Consider the following 15,092-nt stretch of genomic DNA (forward strand, 5'->3'; position numbering starts at 1 on the left):
GTATTACATATGGTATCACTGCGCTACTATTCTTTCCCTATGTGTGAGGAGTTATTTCAACGTAACTAAGAATTCTTTCCTTACAGGCGCCTCGAAGCATATGGGCATTAGCCAGTAAGAGATAAAATTATAAGGCATGCTCTGCGTTTGCTCGAGCCAAAAGGGAATCCTTTATAATGAGCTTTCGAAAAGTGGTCATACGATCGACGGGGCACACTACAGACATCAACTTATGAGATTTTAAATAGCGATTGTGGAAAAATGGCCGGAATGGGCAATCAGACATGAGTCATTGATTTTCCACCATGATTATACTCGGCCGCATGTCACACAAGTGGTCAAAATTTATCTTCGTTGTATGGGAAATCCTAACCCACCCGTCCTTGCACCATCAGACTACCACTGCAAGTACGAACCCTGGTCAAATCTAGTAATTGAAATTTTACCCCCTTCCTGATGACCTATTGATTTGTTATACACCTTAAGTTCTGATGGCAATACAATCGGATTACAATTTTTTTACAATGCTTACAATATGGGTATCAAATGAAAGGGCTTGAATAGTAGGAGACAGTGCACCAAGTTCCAAATCCAAGATGGCCCCCACCACAAAATGGCAGATTACATTTTGTGTTTTCAATCCCCTCAATATGGGTATCAAATGAAGGGATTTGACTAGTAGAATACAGTACCCCATAAGCACATTCCAAATCCATGATGGCCGTCACCAGAAACTGAAAGATTACATATTTTTTCAATCCCCTAAACATGGATATCGAATGAAAGGGTTTAATGATTGGAACACAGTGCAACTTAGAAAAAATCCTTATCGAAAATGGCGTCCCTGTTAAAATACGGATCACTGAATTTAGGCAGCCAAAACATACATTAAAACTAAAATCTAGATATCTAATCAAAACAAAGGACTTGTTAACTTCGAATCGTAATTCAAGCATCAATTCCCCACCAAGTCAAGGTCGTGTCGAGGACTCATGTTGTTAGGGTGGCTAAAATAATAGGCCGTTAGTGATAACCCCATGCTTCATCCCAGAGTTAAGGTAAAAGGTTAAAGCTTAGGCATTGGAGTGGATAATTAAGTAGTTAAATAAGAAACTAAACACTCGAAAATAAAAAAGTAAAAAACTTAAATTAAAGGTTTTATTGTATGTAAATAAATATAAAATAAGTACTAGGCATTACCCCAGTGCCCTCACATTGATCATACTGAAATAAAATCTTGGGGCATAGCGTAATCCTAGTAGGTAAATACTATTGTATGTAAATAATCGTTCAGTGATGTCCCGCCATGATAATGTTGGATTTAATTTTATATGCATTTTGCAATTGAGAAAGCATTTATAATGCTGTGAGTGGTTAACTGTGGATCATTAGTATGATCAATGCTCTAGATTGACAAGGAAAAGGGGCCTACCTGGGGCCTACCTAATTACGTTTTAGCTTTCAGTAAATTATCTGCATAAATACTATTTATATTTACAATGAAACCTTTTAACTAAAAATTTATTTTACGTACTTTATTACAAGTTTTTGCGCATGAAATGTTACGTTTTTTGATGCTTACTTTCATGTAATACGATTAATTTAAAATTTATGAACCTAATTTTTCTAAATTGTATATATTCAGCACCTAAGCAGCGAATATGAAAGATTACATCAATATCAGCACGAGTACGTATAACGTCAAAACAAACTCTGACGCGGCAGCAATGATTGACACATTATATAGCGCGGAATTCAAAGTTCAACAGACTTCTATGTAATACCGATTGTATTGTTTTATCAGCTAATCAGTTTTAGAAGTGTCTAATCATTTAAACATACATATTATTACGGACAGCAAGGGCTACTTTGGATTAAGCAAGCATTTTATTTTATAAAGGCCACCCTCAAAACGGGAAAAGCCGGCGTAGATGGGTGATATATGTATGTTACGTGTACTTAGGAATGAAATTTGAAATTTCAACATTGGTCTGTTATCGGGTAAAATATCGAACGAAATACAGATGAAAGGGCCGAATATTGAAAGGGGTTTTCCCCATTTTAGATTTTTTTGGAAAAGCAGGAAAATATATTTTGAATAAAGGCGGGCTCACCGTTCGTGTCCGGACGACTTTTTATTTGCTCTCCAAGAATTTTTGCCGGAGAGGGTGCAGAAGTACGGTTCACTGTTGCCTACATACGATTTTGAGGGCAAATAATACATGCAATTCGCTGCACACGCATACAAAGGAGAACGCGCCAGCCCGCATTGAAAGTTTTTAGAAAATTATTCAAAATCATGCTACAGGACCAAAAACCTTAAGAACAGCGTAAAGGGGACTGACTCTCATAAATTAACCCATACACGACCAAAAATTTTTATTGATCTGTAATACAAACATAATCATATTTATTACTTAAGTCATGTGCCTGTTTGAAAACTGCATTTAATTTAGTTTCTCTTGTTTTTACTAACAAACTTCAAACCAATTACCCTTTTTTACGCTAGCGCCCTACAAAAGCAATCTTACTCGAAAAACGCGTAAAATCGCGATTTCAAATAAAGTTAAATTAACCTGTAATATGTATATCAATAAATAAATTTTAAAGTGGTTATAAGGGGTCAAAATTTAAAAATCTATACATATAATAAAATTGTAGCAGGCCGTTGTCTGTATATTATAGATATTTAAGAAAAATTTATGTGGGGAGTCTTTATTAGAGCACCAGAAGCCAAATCAACTATTTTTAGAATTTTTGACTGTCTGTTGCCACATGGGTATCAAACGAAAGTAGTTGAGAAAATTAAAATTGCAACAGGCCGATATCTGTACATAATAGATGTTAAGGAAAAATGAATAGGGGGTATATTAGATCAACAGAGGCCAAATATAAAATTTTTATAATTTTGGTCTGTCTGTCGGTATGTTTGTAAGCGCATCACGCAAAAACTAATGTGCATATGGCTAGAGCTCTAATTAAAAATATAAAAGGTGACCTAAATTTTTTAACATTCCAGGAGGACAAATTCTCCACATTGAAAACACAGACATTTTTTTTATATCTATTTTAACACATGAATAACACATAAATTTACAATTCAAAATATCTTTAAACACAAGTCAAACAAGTTAATAGTACACTGCGTTGCATTATTATAAGATCGCCACATATTAACAAGTTTTGACTATTTTTTTTTAACCAACTTCAAAAAAAGTAGAAGGGTATCAATTCGTCGTAATATTTTTTCTTGTATGTTCCGCTTAAGGCGGTCGCATACTGATTTGGTTTAGATCCGATCATTGGATCTTGAAAAAATTTACCGTAGTCCTAAATTTTTATATGAGAATTGAAGTCGGTTGTGTTTTTTGCCTAAGAATTACTTGTTAAATCATTTAATGGTAATTGAATTACTTGCAAAAGAAATTACTTTCATTATTCGTCTTTCGTCAAAGTTCGATTATAATTTTGTGCCAATGCTGTACCTCGTTCAGCATATTTAATGCTTTTAACTGTCCCTAAGACAACCAATTTCAGGGTAGTTTTTTAGAGAATTTAATGCCCTAGAAAAATATATATAACGGGTCAAAAGTTATAACATATTTAAGAAATCAAATTATTTTACATGTTTTTTACATAGAAAATTTCAAATGCCCACCGGCACCTTTTAAAATTGAAAAAAAAATTTGTCCAAATGGGAGAACTTCCTTCTCAGTAAACAGGTAATTTTAAGGCCATAAATTCGCCAGGTTAGCTATTTTAGATCACCCCAATATATATATACAAGAATAACACGCTTATAGTCATAAGAATAAGTATAGAGAATAAGAAAAATCAAAACAAAGAAAGGGGGGAATGAAAGAAAAACACAATGAATTGTCAAATCGAATTAGGAATGAGTCGTCTTAACGGGGTAATTCACCAAAGTAATTCAGAAGCGAACTACGTAATTGGCAGTGCTCGTGGGGACATAGTTTTACCCTTTTCCCACGTTCACATTCTTAATTCGATTTGACAGTTCTCTTCGCTACAANTTTACCCCTTTCCCACGTTCACATTCTTAATTCGATTTGACAGTTCTCTTCGCTACAAATTGTTAAAAATCTATAAGTTTCCGTATTAAACTGGTGATGTACACATGTATAAACTTTACTTTTCGTATTCAGAAAAAGTGCCAGTTTTGATTTGTGAACTGGTGTCGATAAATTTCCGAATTTTCGATTGAAAATTAGAGACGGCAGCGATTTGTTCGTAATTCTCAAGGTAATTGGATCTGAATTACCAACAAATGAGGTAATTCGCTCTCAAAATGTAGTATGGCGAATTACGTAATTCGTGCGAATTACGAATGAGAGAGCAAACTACGTAATTGGGGTGCCGTTAGAAAGCCGTATTAAATAAGGCTAAAAGGCGTTTACACTATTCAACTCTCACAGGCGGTTAGTTGAATCAAGAGTTTACATCATTTAACTGAAAGTTGGAAAATGTAAACTACTTTTAAATACAATGATTGTGAACGATTGGACCATAATAATATTCTGAAAGAAATTTTTGAGAATGTCATCACTGCTATGAAACTTGAAAAGGAGGACAAGGATGACATTTTTTGCTCAAAAGGGGGACAGAGAAGGGCAATATATTTGAGGAGGACAAATCACGTTTAAGAAGGACAATCCAACTCAAAGGAGGTCGGTTGGTCAGCTTAAAATATAGAATAAATTTTTTTTTTTGTTTTAGTTTATCGTCGATCATTATTCCTAGGTATTTGAATGTATTATTTGTTTATATTTAGAGTTAGCAACGGACTGCCTGTATGGAAGTTTTTTCGCTAAAAAATCAAAACTTTTTGTTTTTGCTGCCAAAAAATTTAGAAATCTGAGACGTCACGCTTTACAATTTCACACAGTTCTCTGTACAATATATTTCACTAAACTACTATTTAAACAGCTGCACCGATTTGGTTCATATTTGGAACATATGCCAGCACCTTGAAATATTCCGACCAAAAATTTACTCGGGATATTCCTAAAATTCTTATACAGACTAAAACGTAAAAAACCAATATATCTCTAAAACCAATTACGCTGGCGAACTGTAACTCAACACCGATGCATATAAGTATTGCAAAAGCATTGGAAAAAGGGGCGTGGCACGTTCCATACAAACTGAACTTCTCACATAGCTTATCTCCGGAACCGCTTACGCTAACGTCCTGAAATTCGACATAGCTACATATGTTGTCAATACCGTACTTGTGGCGAAAAGTGGTAAGAAATGGATTTTCGGAGGTTATCTTAAAGAATAAACAGACGGCAGCGTTGATCCGGATGAACTCGGGAATTAACTGCAGTTGATCAGGATTAAGTCCGGAAAATGGACCCAATGGATGGCGCTGCAGCCGAAATGTATAGAAACCCCGTGTGGTTGGTCTGCTTTGGCCCTATNTAACTCAACACCGATGCATATAAGTATTGCAAAAGCATTGGAAAAAGGGGCGTGGCACCTTCCATACAAACTGAACTTCTCACATAGCTTATCTCCGGAACCGCTTACGCTAACGTCCTGAAATTCCACATAGCTACATATGTTGTCAATACCGTACTTATGGCGAAAAGTGGTAAGAAATGGAAAAGGGGGCGTGGCTGCTCCATGCTTCTCATTTCATTTATCTCTGGAAACGCGCGCGTTAACTTTTTGAAACTTTGCACAGTTACATATGCTGGCAACACCGTACTTATGGCGAAAACTGGTAATTATGGGAAAGGCTGGATCGATGTACATATGTACATTTACGAAGACGCGCAAGTATCTTTCGATTGGGAACCATTTTTTCCTAGATTTCTAAATCTCATTGAACTACTGTAACTTTGTTTTTGATTTTAAGTAAAAGGTAAAATTTATGAGAAAATTCTGAAGTTTTTTTTAAATTTTTCACAAAGAATGCAGCTTTGATTTTACGCTATAGACTGTCCTATCCACATCGGATGTTCGGACTAAACTCAAAAACAACTGAATAGAGTTCCGTCAGATTGTCGGAGGTTATCTTAAAGAATAAACAGACGGCAGCGTTCATCCGGATGAACTCGGGAATTAACTGCAGTTGATCAGGATTAAGTCCGGAAAATGGACCCAATGGATGGCGCTGCAGCCGAAATGTATTGAAACCCCGTGTGGTTGGTCTGCTTTGGCCCTATGTTTAAGTTATACGAATTTAGTTTTCAGATGTCTAAATGAAGAATGGGGTTAAGTTTGTCTGACGTAATATATGGAACCGTGGATCATTTTGAAGAAATGTTGGGCATGAAAAGAGGATAAAACTTCTTTAGCGCTGTTTCGTTCCCATTTTTCTTCATTTTGATTGCTGTTTTTCTTCAATTAAGAGAAGTTTTTTTTTTGGGTGCATATGCTCGAATTTTCATATTCGTTGCAGCTTTACCCATCACACGGTATAACTATTTAATAAATTTTGTGTGAAAAATGTAAAATCATTCATCCAAAAAATGGGCAATTAAGGCCTTTCTTATTAACCACTAGAGCTCGGATTTTTATCCTAAAAAATACGCTTAAAAATATGTACCGTCTAACTATAAGCGAAGTGTATACCAATTAATAAATTTTTTCTTATTGCTAATTGTGATAGATATTTTTAGGCAAAGTAGCTTGAACTAAGGGAGCGTCGAAACGAGCTGTCACTACGTACATACCTACATATATCACCTCTTATTATTGCACCTTGCATAACGACGCTATGTATTTATATAACTGTCCGTAAAAATTGCATTTTGCAATAAAAACAGGTATAGAAGTCTTGTCTAAATTATAAAGACCCGAAAAATTGGTGATTGGATCTAAAAGCCCTATAGCATTCAAAGGGCGGAAAGTAGTACATTCCAATCCCCGGTATGTACTATGTCTATATGGTCTCCCTACCATCAATTGATACAAAATAACCTACTTGTAGTTTGCTACAAAAAGCTAACTTGAAACAAGTGGACAAGTAACGCAGGTGTAATGAAGGAGATTATTTTCTTTAAACGCGTTTCTATTTAAATATCCTGCACTTCGCAAATACTTTTTCGAATTGAGGACAAATAAAAGGAAGATCGAAGTTTCATATTATCATTTTCAAGTTATGTCTGACGGAGTTGAATATGGGACCACCTGCAGCAGAATATGAAAACAAATATGAAATGTAATAAAATAGATAAAGTAAAGAAAAATTAATATAAAAAAAAACAATATACAAAATATTTTTTTTTTCCTATTGATATTTTATGGCCAAAAGCAGTTAATTACAAGTTAGTTACATCAAATGCAGAGGTAAACACCCTTGACTACATCTAATGCAAAGGTAACCACCCTTGACTATTTCGCGGCCATCGCCATAGAAATATAGTTAGCTTTCGTCAAAGAAAATATACAGATAATAAGTGACTTTTAGCTCCTTCCTAATCAACTAAAAGTTAGCTTATAGTTAGATTCATTTCCTGCGGGGTATTGACTGCTATTTCAAGTGAAAAATAATCTGCTGTGGCATGTGAAGAAAGGACGTCGATCTTAATATAAAGATAATATACATATATCTTAGTTAATAAAAATAAAACTCGCAATAGAGAAAAATTAAGAATCTTGGAACGTTAACGCTAAGCATGTCAAATGATTATTGAATGAGTGCCCCCTTTAAGTTTTTGCAAATTATTTAAATGACCACCGGAAACTTTATTAATTCCTTATTAAATTTGCATGCGCCCCGTACACAAACGTGTGCACACGTATGTATTCATTCCTACACTCTCGGTCATTAACATCGTACCATCCATGTAAAATATTTTTGAAAACTTTTTTTTGGTGGAAAAATGCTCCTATAATCTGGATTCTAGATGCCATTCTGCATCAAATAGAATAAAAAAAATTCGCTTGCGTTTTTCTGGTGGCTAGGGCACGATATGCACGTATGTGAAATTTTCCAAAAAAATTTGGGTAAGCAGTTTTAAAACCCGTGAAATTTTAATATAACAAAGTGGATGTTTGAAGTAGCTATGAATTCGCGTTGTTTTTTTATCGTTTTTTACCTCGCTCTTTTTCGGTTTGTTTTTAATATAAAAATTGCAATTTATAAAAACTGGTGTTCCCTTTTTTTGATATTTTGTTTTTGTGAACGGTCTTGCACATTTTTTTCCCCAAAGAAACTCATGTTTATATGGAAAAAAGTGCAAAAATACTAATTGTAATTAAATAAGTTAGGTACTAGGGCTGTATACGACTGCGTGTAACTTGCTACCTAATTGGAAAAAAATCCTAAATCACTTAAATTTATTTTTGCGGTTCGCGAGGTAATAGTATGTACATTCCCCAAATACTTTTTGGGGAATAATGCTGAAGTTGCCATCCTGGCCTAGGTATAAATCTATATTTACGCGTCTTTATTCGCCTTCAACTAGGTTTACGGGTATTTTTTCGTCAATGCGTCATTTTTCGCCGTCAAAAGAATGACACGTCTTTAGTCGTGTCTAGTGACGATATGTAGCTAAGTGCAAACATACTGGTCTCCCCTCTCACCGAGTTATTCATCGGAAAATAAGCAATCCTATTTTAACGACTAAATTCTGATTTTTATTAAAAAGATCACAACCGTTACGGACCCTGGCTAAAACAGAAAAGATTTCATTCCTTTTCAATTATAGCAAAAACCCCAACCTTAAATTCTAGAGCAATTTTTCCAGGTCGTTTTCTATAAGATGTTACGAATATTCGCCAGGCAGTTACGCACCAAATTTAAGAGCTTTTGTTTAATGAGTAATCTTTGGACATACCATAAACCACAAATTATCGCTAGCAATATTTTAACGAAACATGGAATGAAATCTTTGTTTATGATTTGATAGTATGCTCTTGGAATTTCAATACCCTTTATGGGAAAGAATCTCCTGTCGACTAGTTGATGTCCTCAAAAACACTAAGGGCAGGTTGCTCAAAGCCTGGTTGACACTAATCCCCGGTTAAACATCGTTATCGACGTTACCGACACCATGTTATTTGCATGGAGCCGAAAACGTCGATAACGATGTTAATCGGTGATTAGTGTCAATCAGGCTTTGAGCAACCGGCCCTAAGGCTGGTTATACTTACATTGCAAGTGCAGGGTGTAGACAAGCTCCGCATAGTAGAGCGCATAATCTGCCAGAATCAGCTGTTCAGTGTAATCAGTTAGTATGCTCCAGTACTCCAGGATATAGTTAGGCAGACATAACTGAAGAATGCGTTGCGTCTGATAATCGCTTGTATGCAAAACTCATTAAACAGATTCGTTATGTGACAGTACTCATGTTATGCGCTGCAGCATAATGTAAGTATAACCAGCGCTTAAAGAGATGCCGGGTCCGATGACTTGGTCGTGTCGTATGATTCATGATAAAAACATAGCAAGGTATAACCGTTCTCTCAATTTGTCGGCCATGATTTTTTTTTTGAAGTTTGTCAACATTTTAAAATCATATAAAAGTGAAAATAAAAAATTGAAATTGTACGAAATTGTTGTTGCTTGAGATTGAAAATGAAAATGTGTGTGTGAGTTTGTGAGTAAATTTAAAAATTAAATTGTTTGGAAACGTCAAGAATTTTAAAAGTGACTCTCAGCGGTTCTACCTTACTATATTTTTAACATGGTATGATTTATGACACACACTCTTGCAAACAAGATGGCGAACTTGTGCAATTGACCGCTTCAGGCCGTGGATGTACGAATCTATGTGCAACTTAAATTTAAATTTGTAACAAGTAGCGACAATTTTCGATCACTTCTGGTATTTGTGTCACTAGGCTATTTAGCGTCCAAAATACTAGTAAATATGGCAAATATATAAAAAATATATAAAGATAAAAAACTTCAAAATCGTAAAAATTAAAAAAGACAAACCAAAAAAATTTTGAAAATTTTGACGTCATTTCAGTAACTCAAAATTTCTTAAAAATCGGTCACATACATTTTTTAGGGATAATTTACACTTGACATAACAATCGCTTAGTGGAAGAACGTCGAACTCAAAGCGACTAGAGCGATTCTAATGATCACCAGTGTATTCGTACATGTACATACTCGCACGCACATACATGAATATATATACATACATGTGTAGGTTTATACATATGCGATTCATTTATAAATAAATCTTTTATTTATAATCAATTATTATATAAAACTGTAGTGCACGCCTTCACACCCACACACACGAATCTTATTTATCTCTTTGCATACCAATAATCTCGAATTTTTATTTAAATTTATAGCTGATGAATTTGTTGCAAAGTTGAATTCCAATTATTAATTGCGCAAATTAACCGTTTACACAAGAGAAGTTCAGTAAATTTTTTCATTTCTATCCAAGAATTAATTAGTAAAAAAATTCCAAGTTCATCTTAATAACGATTGAGCAAAACACTTACATATTTGCTCTTGGCTAATTGATAGCTTATTATACTATACGTATGCATATGTATGGAGGAATATGAGCAGATCTTTAATAAAAATTAACCAAGATTATAAGCACATACATACGTATTTATGTATGCATATATGTATATGTATGTATATATAAGTAAAATAACAATTATATTAACATAAAAAGGAGCTTAACCCCAATCTGAATTTGGTAAATATAACTGCATGAAATATTTATACATGATTTTATTTTTTAATCATTCATTGTTTGAATAGACTGATTTGGATAATTAGTATGAAAAGTGAGCTTTAGGTTTAACTTAGACTTATGACGTCAGCTCACTTTTTTATAAGGTCCTTTTAAATAAATAAGCGAGGAAGACCCGCTAGATAAACAGGGTGTTTACAAGTTAACCTGTGAGTGCCGACACAGTTACATAGGACAAACGGGGCGAAATATAAGAACAAGGTATCGAGAACACATAAGGGATTATAATAAGAAAAAACGAAAACCAGAGGCTGCAATAGAATCGAACTTCGCGAATCACATGATCAAAAATAAATGCACACCAATGAAGATTGGACAAACAACAGAACTTCTCCGTGTACAACATAAAGGACAAAGATTGAATATATTAGAAAATATGGAAATATATAAACAGAAGACCTTCAAAGGACAAATAATAAATGAGCAAATAAATACTGCATCGGACGTACTGTTTGAACCTCTAAAACTACTGTACAAGAAGAAGAATGACAACAAGAAAATATTAAGGACAGATATGGAAGGGAATACACCGACTGCAAAAACAAAGGGGGTAAAAATCACGGACTTCTACCTGCCGTCAAAAACGAGCCAAATTCGTTCCATAATACATCATACACCCACCCAGTCGGAAACAACAACAACCAAAAAGGAAATCCTTTTAATCTGTTGAAAAAACTGTAACATTCAAAAACGAGAGCTTTTAAAAAATTAACGGTTATAATTTTATTAAACATTAAGTTAGACCTCTAGCAATGCATCGGTGAAAACTGCATTCAAATCCATGCATTCGTTTTCGAGTGATGCGCGAACAAACATACAGACAGACAGACAGACAGACAGACAGACAGACAGACAGACAGACAGACAAAAATTCTAAAAATGGTTGATTTGGCTTCTGGTGCTTTAAAAAAGACCCCCCACATTAATTTTTCTTTAATATCTATAATGTACAGACATCGACCTGTTACAATTTTATTATATGTATAGATAAGAAAAACAATAACTTTTAATACATTTAAAATAAAAGAATATAAACAGCTGAAATATTTAAATTACATTTCAGGTTCATAATTTGTCCTTAAATTTAGTACAACCAAAAACATTTTTTTTTTTTAAGAAATCTTTAGTTCTTACAATATCAGAGATTACAGGAATTTCTAGTTTACTTCTTATTTTATTTAAATTGATTCAGCAAAATATTCTTTACGCATTCGTTGTGTCGATTAAAAAGGACAGCTGGCACCATATGGTTCAAGAGAATAAATGCCGCTCCTTCATGCCCTATTTTACCCCCCTTTTATTAGCTCGGGATGTAAGTACGTATTATTGTTGCACCTAAAATATGCAGCGATTTATATTCTCAAGTTACATACCTGATGACAGTACGAATGGAAATTATAATAGCGAGGTTTTAGTTTTTTTTTAAACTATAATTTTATTATTTATCTTAAAAATTACTTCCAAACAAAACCGTAATAAAACTTTTATTTTATTTATTCAAATTTAAATTTCGAAAAAAACTGTAATTTTTAATAGAATGTATTTTAAGAAACTGTTTCCTAAAAAGCTGTATTTTACAGTTAAAACTGTTTGAGATCTGGCAACATTGTTGACACCACTGCTTTTTTCTTGCAACAGAAAGAGTTTCGGTTTCAACAACTATGGCAGTACGCTGATGTTAGAAGAAACCTTTCGAACCAGGTCCTACGGAATCGTAATGCGTACCCGTAACCGCTCAGCTACAGCTGCAGCTACATATGCATACCCTGATGTTTTGACGAGATTATATCTTTTTTTTTAATTATCGTCGATGTTTTTGCAAAACCGTCCATCGACCAGTTGCAAAACCGCCTACATCGCCGTTGTGGCAAAAGTGAGATTTGGTAACCCTAAACTCCGCATCGATATTTATGCATTGTCAAATCGTGATTAACACAACAGATTTGTAAAATAATAGCTAGAGAAAATACCGCCTTTCAAGGCAATGTCTTCAAAGAAAAATCTTTTTTTCGCTCTCCTGTATAATTCGAGTGCCGTAAGATAGGCGGTTTTGCAATTGGGCGATGGCGGTTTTGCAAAAACATTGACGGTATAGTTCATCTCACTGCAAAAACCACAATTCCTTTTTTTATACAGAACTCGGAGAAAACGTAAGAAATTTTCATCGCAATTTTTTCCGATTTTACACACGCTGAGCAAAAACAAAAGACTTAAGCAACGAACTAGAATTTTTTATTTTTTTGCGGAATAACTAAATTTGCTTTCCCTGACATTTTGATGATTTTGTTTGTGTTCATGCGTTATATGAAAGAAAATGCGCAACAGCCTGGGCAAACAAAATTCTCAAAAATCAGCAATAAATTTTTCGACTTGAAACTTGCACTTTATCATACTAAAATTGAATGGGCTACAAAACTGCATACTCAAAATTGAAAATTTTTGATGAAAATTTCTTGGTATGTCTTGTAATTTTCCCCTGCTCTTTAAGCATTAATTAAACAAATTATTTGTAAGTTTTATTGCGGCATATTCATGTATATTTCAATAGCGTTATCGAGCTTTGTAGCACGATTTATTTTTTATAAAAAATGGAAAAGACAACAAAGTCTAAGCGGTAGAAGTTATAGCTGCCGCTTCGGAGATCACCACAGCTCCTCATCAGACTTCTTTTTAGAGACTTCAGGGCTTCGATGATGCGAAACGAAAAACGATACAAATTACAAAAAATTCGAAAGTTACTCGAAATTTGGCAGGAGTCAAACGGACCTCAGATTCCGCGGATCGAAATACATGTCGATAGGTGGATCTGGTTAAATACACCGCCCACTTTCTTTTTGTACCGGCGTTGTTATTGCATAACCAGAAGAGCGACTATACCCCATTGCACCCAGTAGGTACCATTACCATTACCAATATTACCATTACTATTTTAATAATTTTATACTACACCTTTTCAGTTTTAGTACAGAAAGTTGCAATTCATATTCAGAAATTCCATTTCAAATTCAGATAGTTACAATTCAAGTTCAGAATTTCCATTTCAAATTCAGGATTTTCAGTTCAAATTCAAAAAGTTACAATTCAAATCCAGAATTTTCATTTTAAATTCAGAAAGTTACAATTTAAGTTCAGGCAATTTCAAATTAAGTTCAGAAAACTTTTTATACCTTGCATTCAATGGAAAAATACATATGTATATATTAAATTTTCTGAATATAAATTGTAACTTTCTAAATTTGAAATGAAAGTTTCTGAATTTGAAATGGAAATTCTGAATTTGAAATTTAATTTTGTGAATTTTAATTGCAACATTATGAATTCAAAATGGAAATTCTGAATTCGAGCTGCAACTTTCTGAATTTAAAATGGAAATTCTGAATTTGAATTGCAGCTTTCTTAATTTAAAATGGAAATTCTGAATTTGAATTGCAACTTTCTGAATTTGATATGAAAATTCTGAATTTGAAATGGAAATTCTGAACTTGAATTGTAACTTTCTGAATTTAAATTGCAACTTTCTGAACTAAAACTGAAAAAGGTGTAGTAGTTAACTCGAACAGAACATAAGATAACTCATAGAATAATTCATTCATTGGAAAATGTTCGCCGGTGCCTGATACCTAAAAAGCAAATGTTGCTTGATCGTTTGATCTTCATTGTTATGGGTATAGTTTTTGTTGGTTTAAAGTATGTACACAAAGTCCTTTACAGCTTTGAAGTTATAACTGTCTGTCAATCGTAAAATATGTGGCTTTGTTTTTCCAGGAAGAAGGTCCTAGAATAATGGCTGACGAGGTTAAGAGCATCTCCACGATTTTTTTTTTACAAGTAAAACGTTTAGTAGTCTTCCGCGCAATTTCTGGTGTGCGACCGGATGTTTTTACACAAATTTAGTAAACTACAGTTTCACACAAATGCCTTGGCACTAGGGTTTGCGACCACTTCAAAAATATTTCTTCTTCACGAAAGAGGTTCTGGCACCAAACTTTACATTTCTAAGCACAAATTTAGACGATGCTCATCAAATATTCATATTTTAGAAGTATTTTGTACATACATATATTAGCCAAACAATTGGTTAAGCAATCTAAGAGAATTTCAAATTTAAATTAGCAGTTATCATGGCAACAGTAGCTTTTCGTAAAAAAAATCACCAATATTTGTTAGTTTCAAAGCTATTGACTAGGCATTTTAGTTCATTGGGCACCCTGTTCAATATCCGGTTAACACAAATCGGAGGTAGAAGCTCCGGTTAAATACAACGACTGCTTTATCGATCACATGTTATATGCATGATGTTGAAATCGTCGATAACGATGTTTAACTGGGAGGTAGTGATAATTAGACGTTAAACAACCGAACCTAAAAAGAAAAAAACATTACAAA

The sequence above is a fragment of the Rhagoletis zephyria genome, unplaced genomic scaffold (assembly GCF_001687245.7).
Source record: "Rhagoletis zephyria isolate East Lansing unplaced genomic scaffold, Rhagoletis_zephyria_1.1 Rzeph_scaffold_02799, whole genome shotgun sequence".
Taxonomy (NCBI): domain Eukaryota; kingdom Metazoa; phylum Arthropoda; class Insecta; order Diptera; family Tephritidae; genus Rhagoletis; species Rhagoletis zephyria.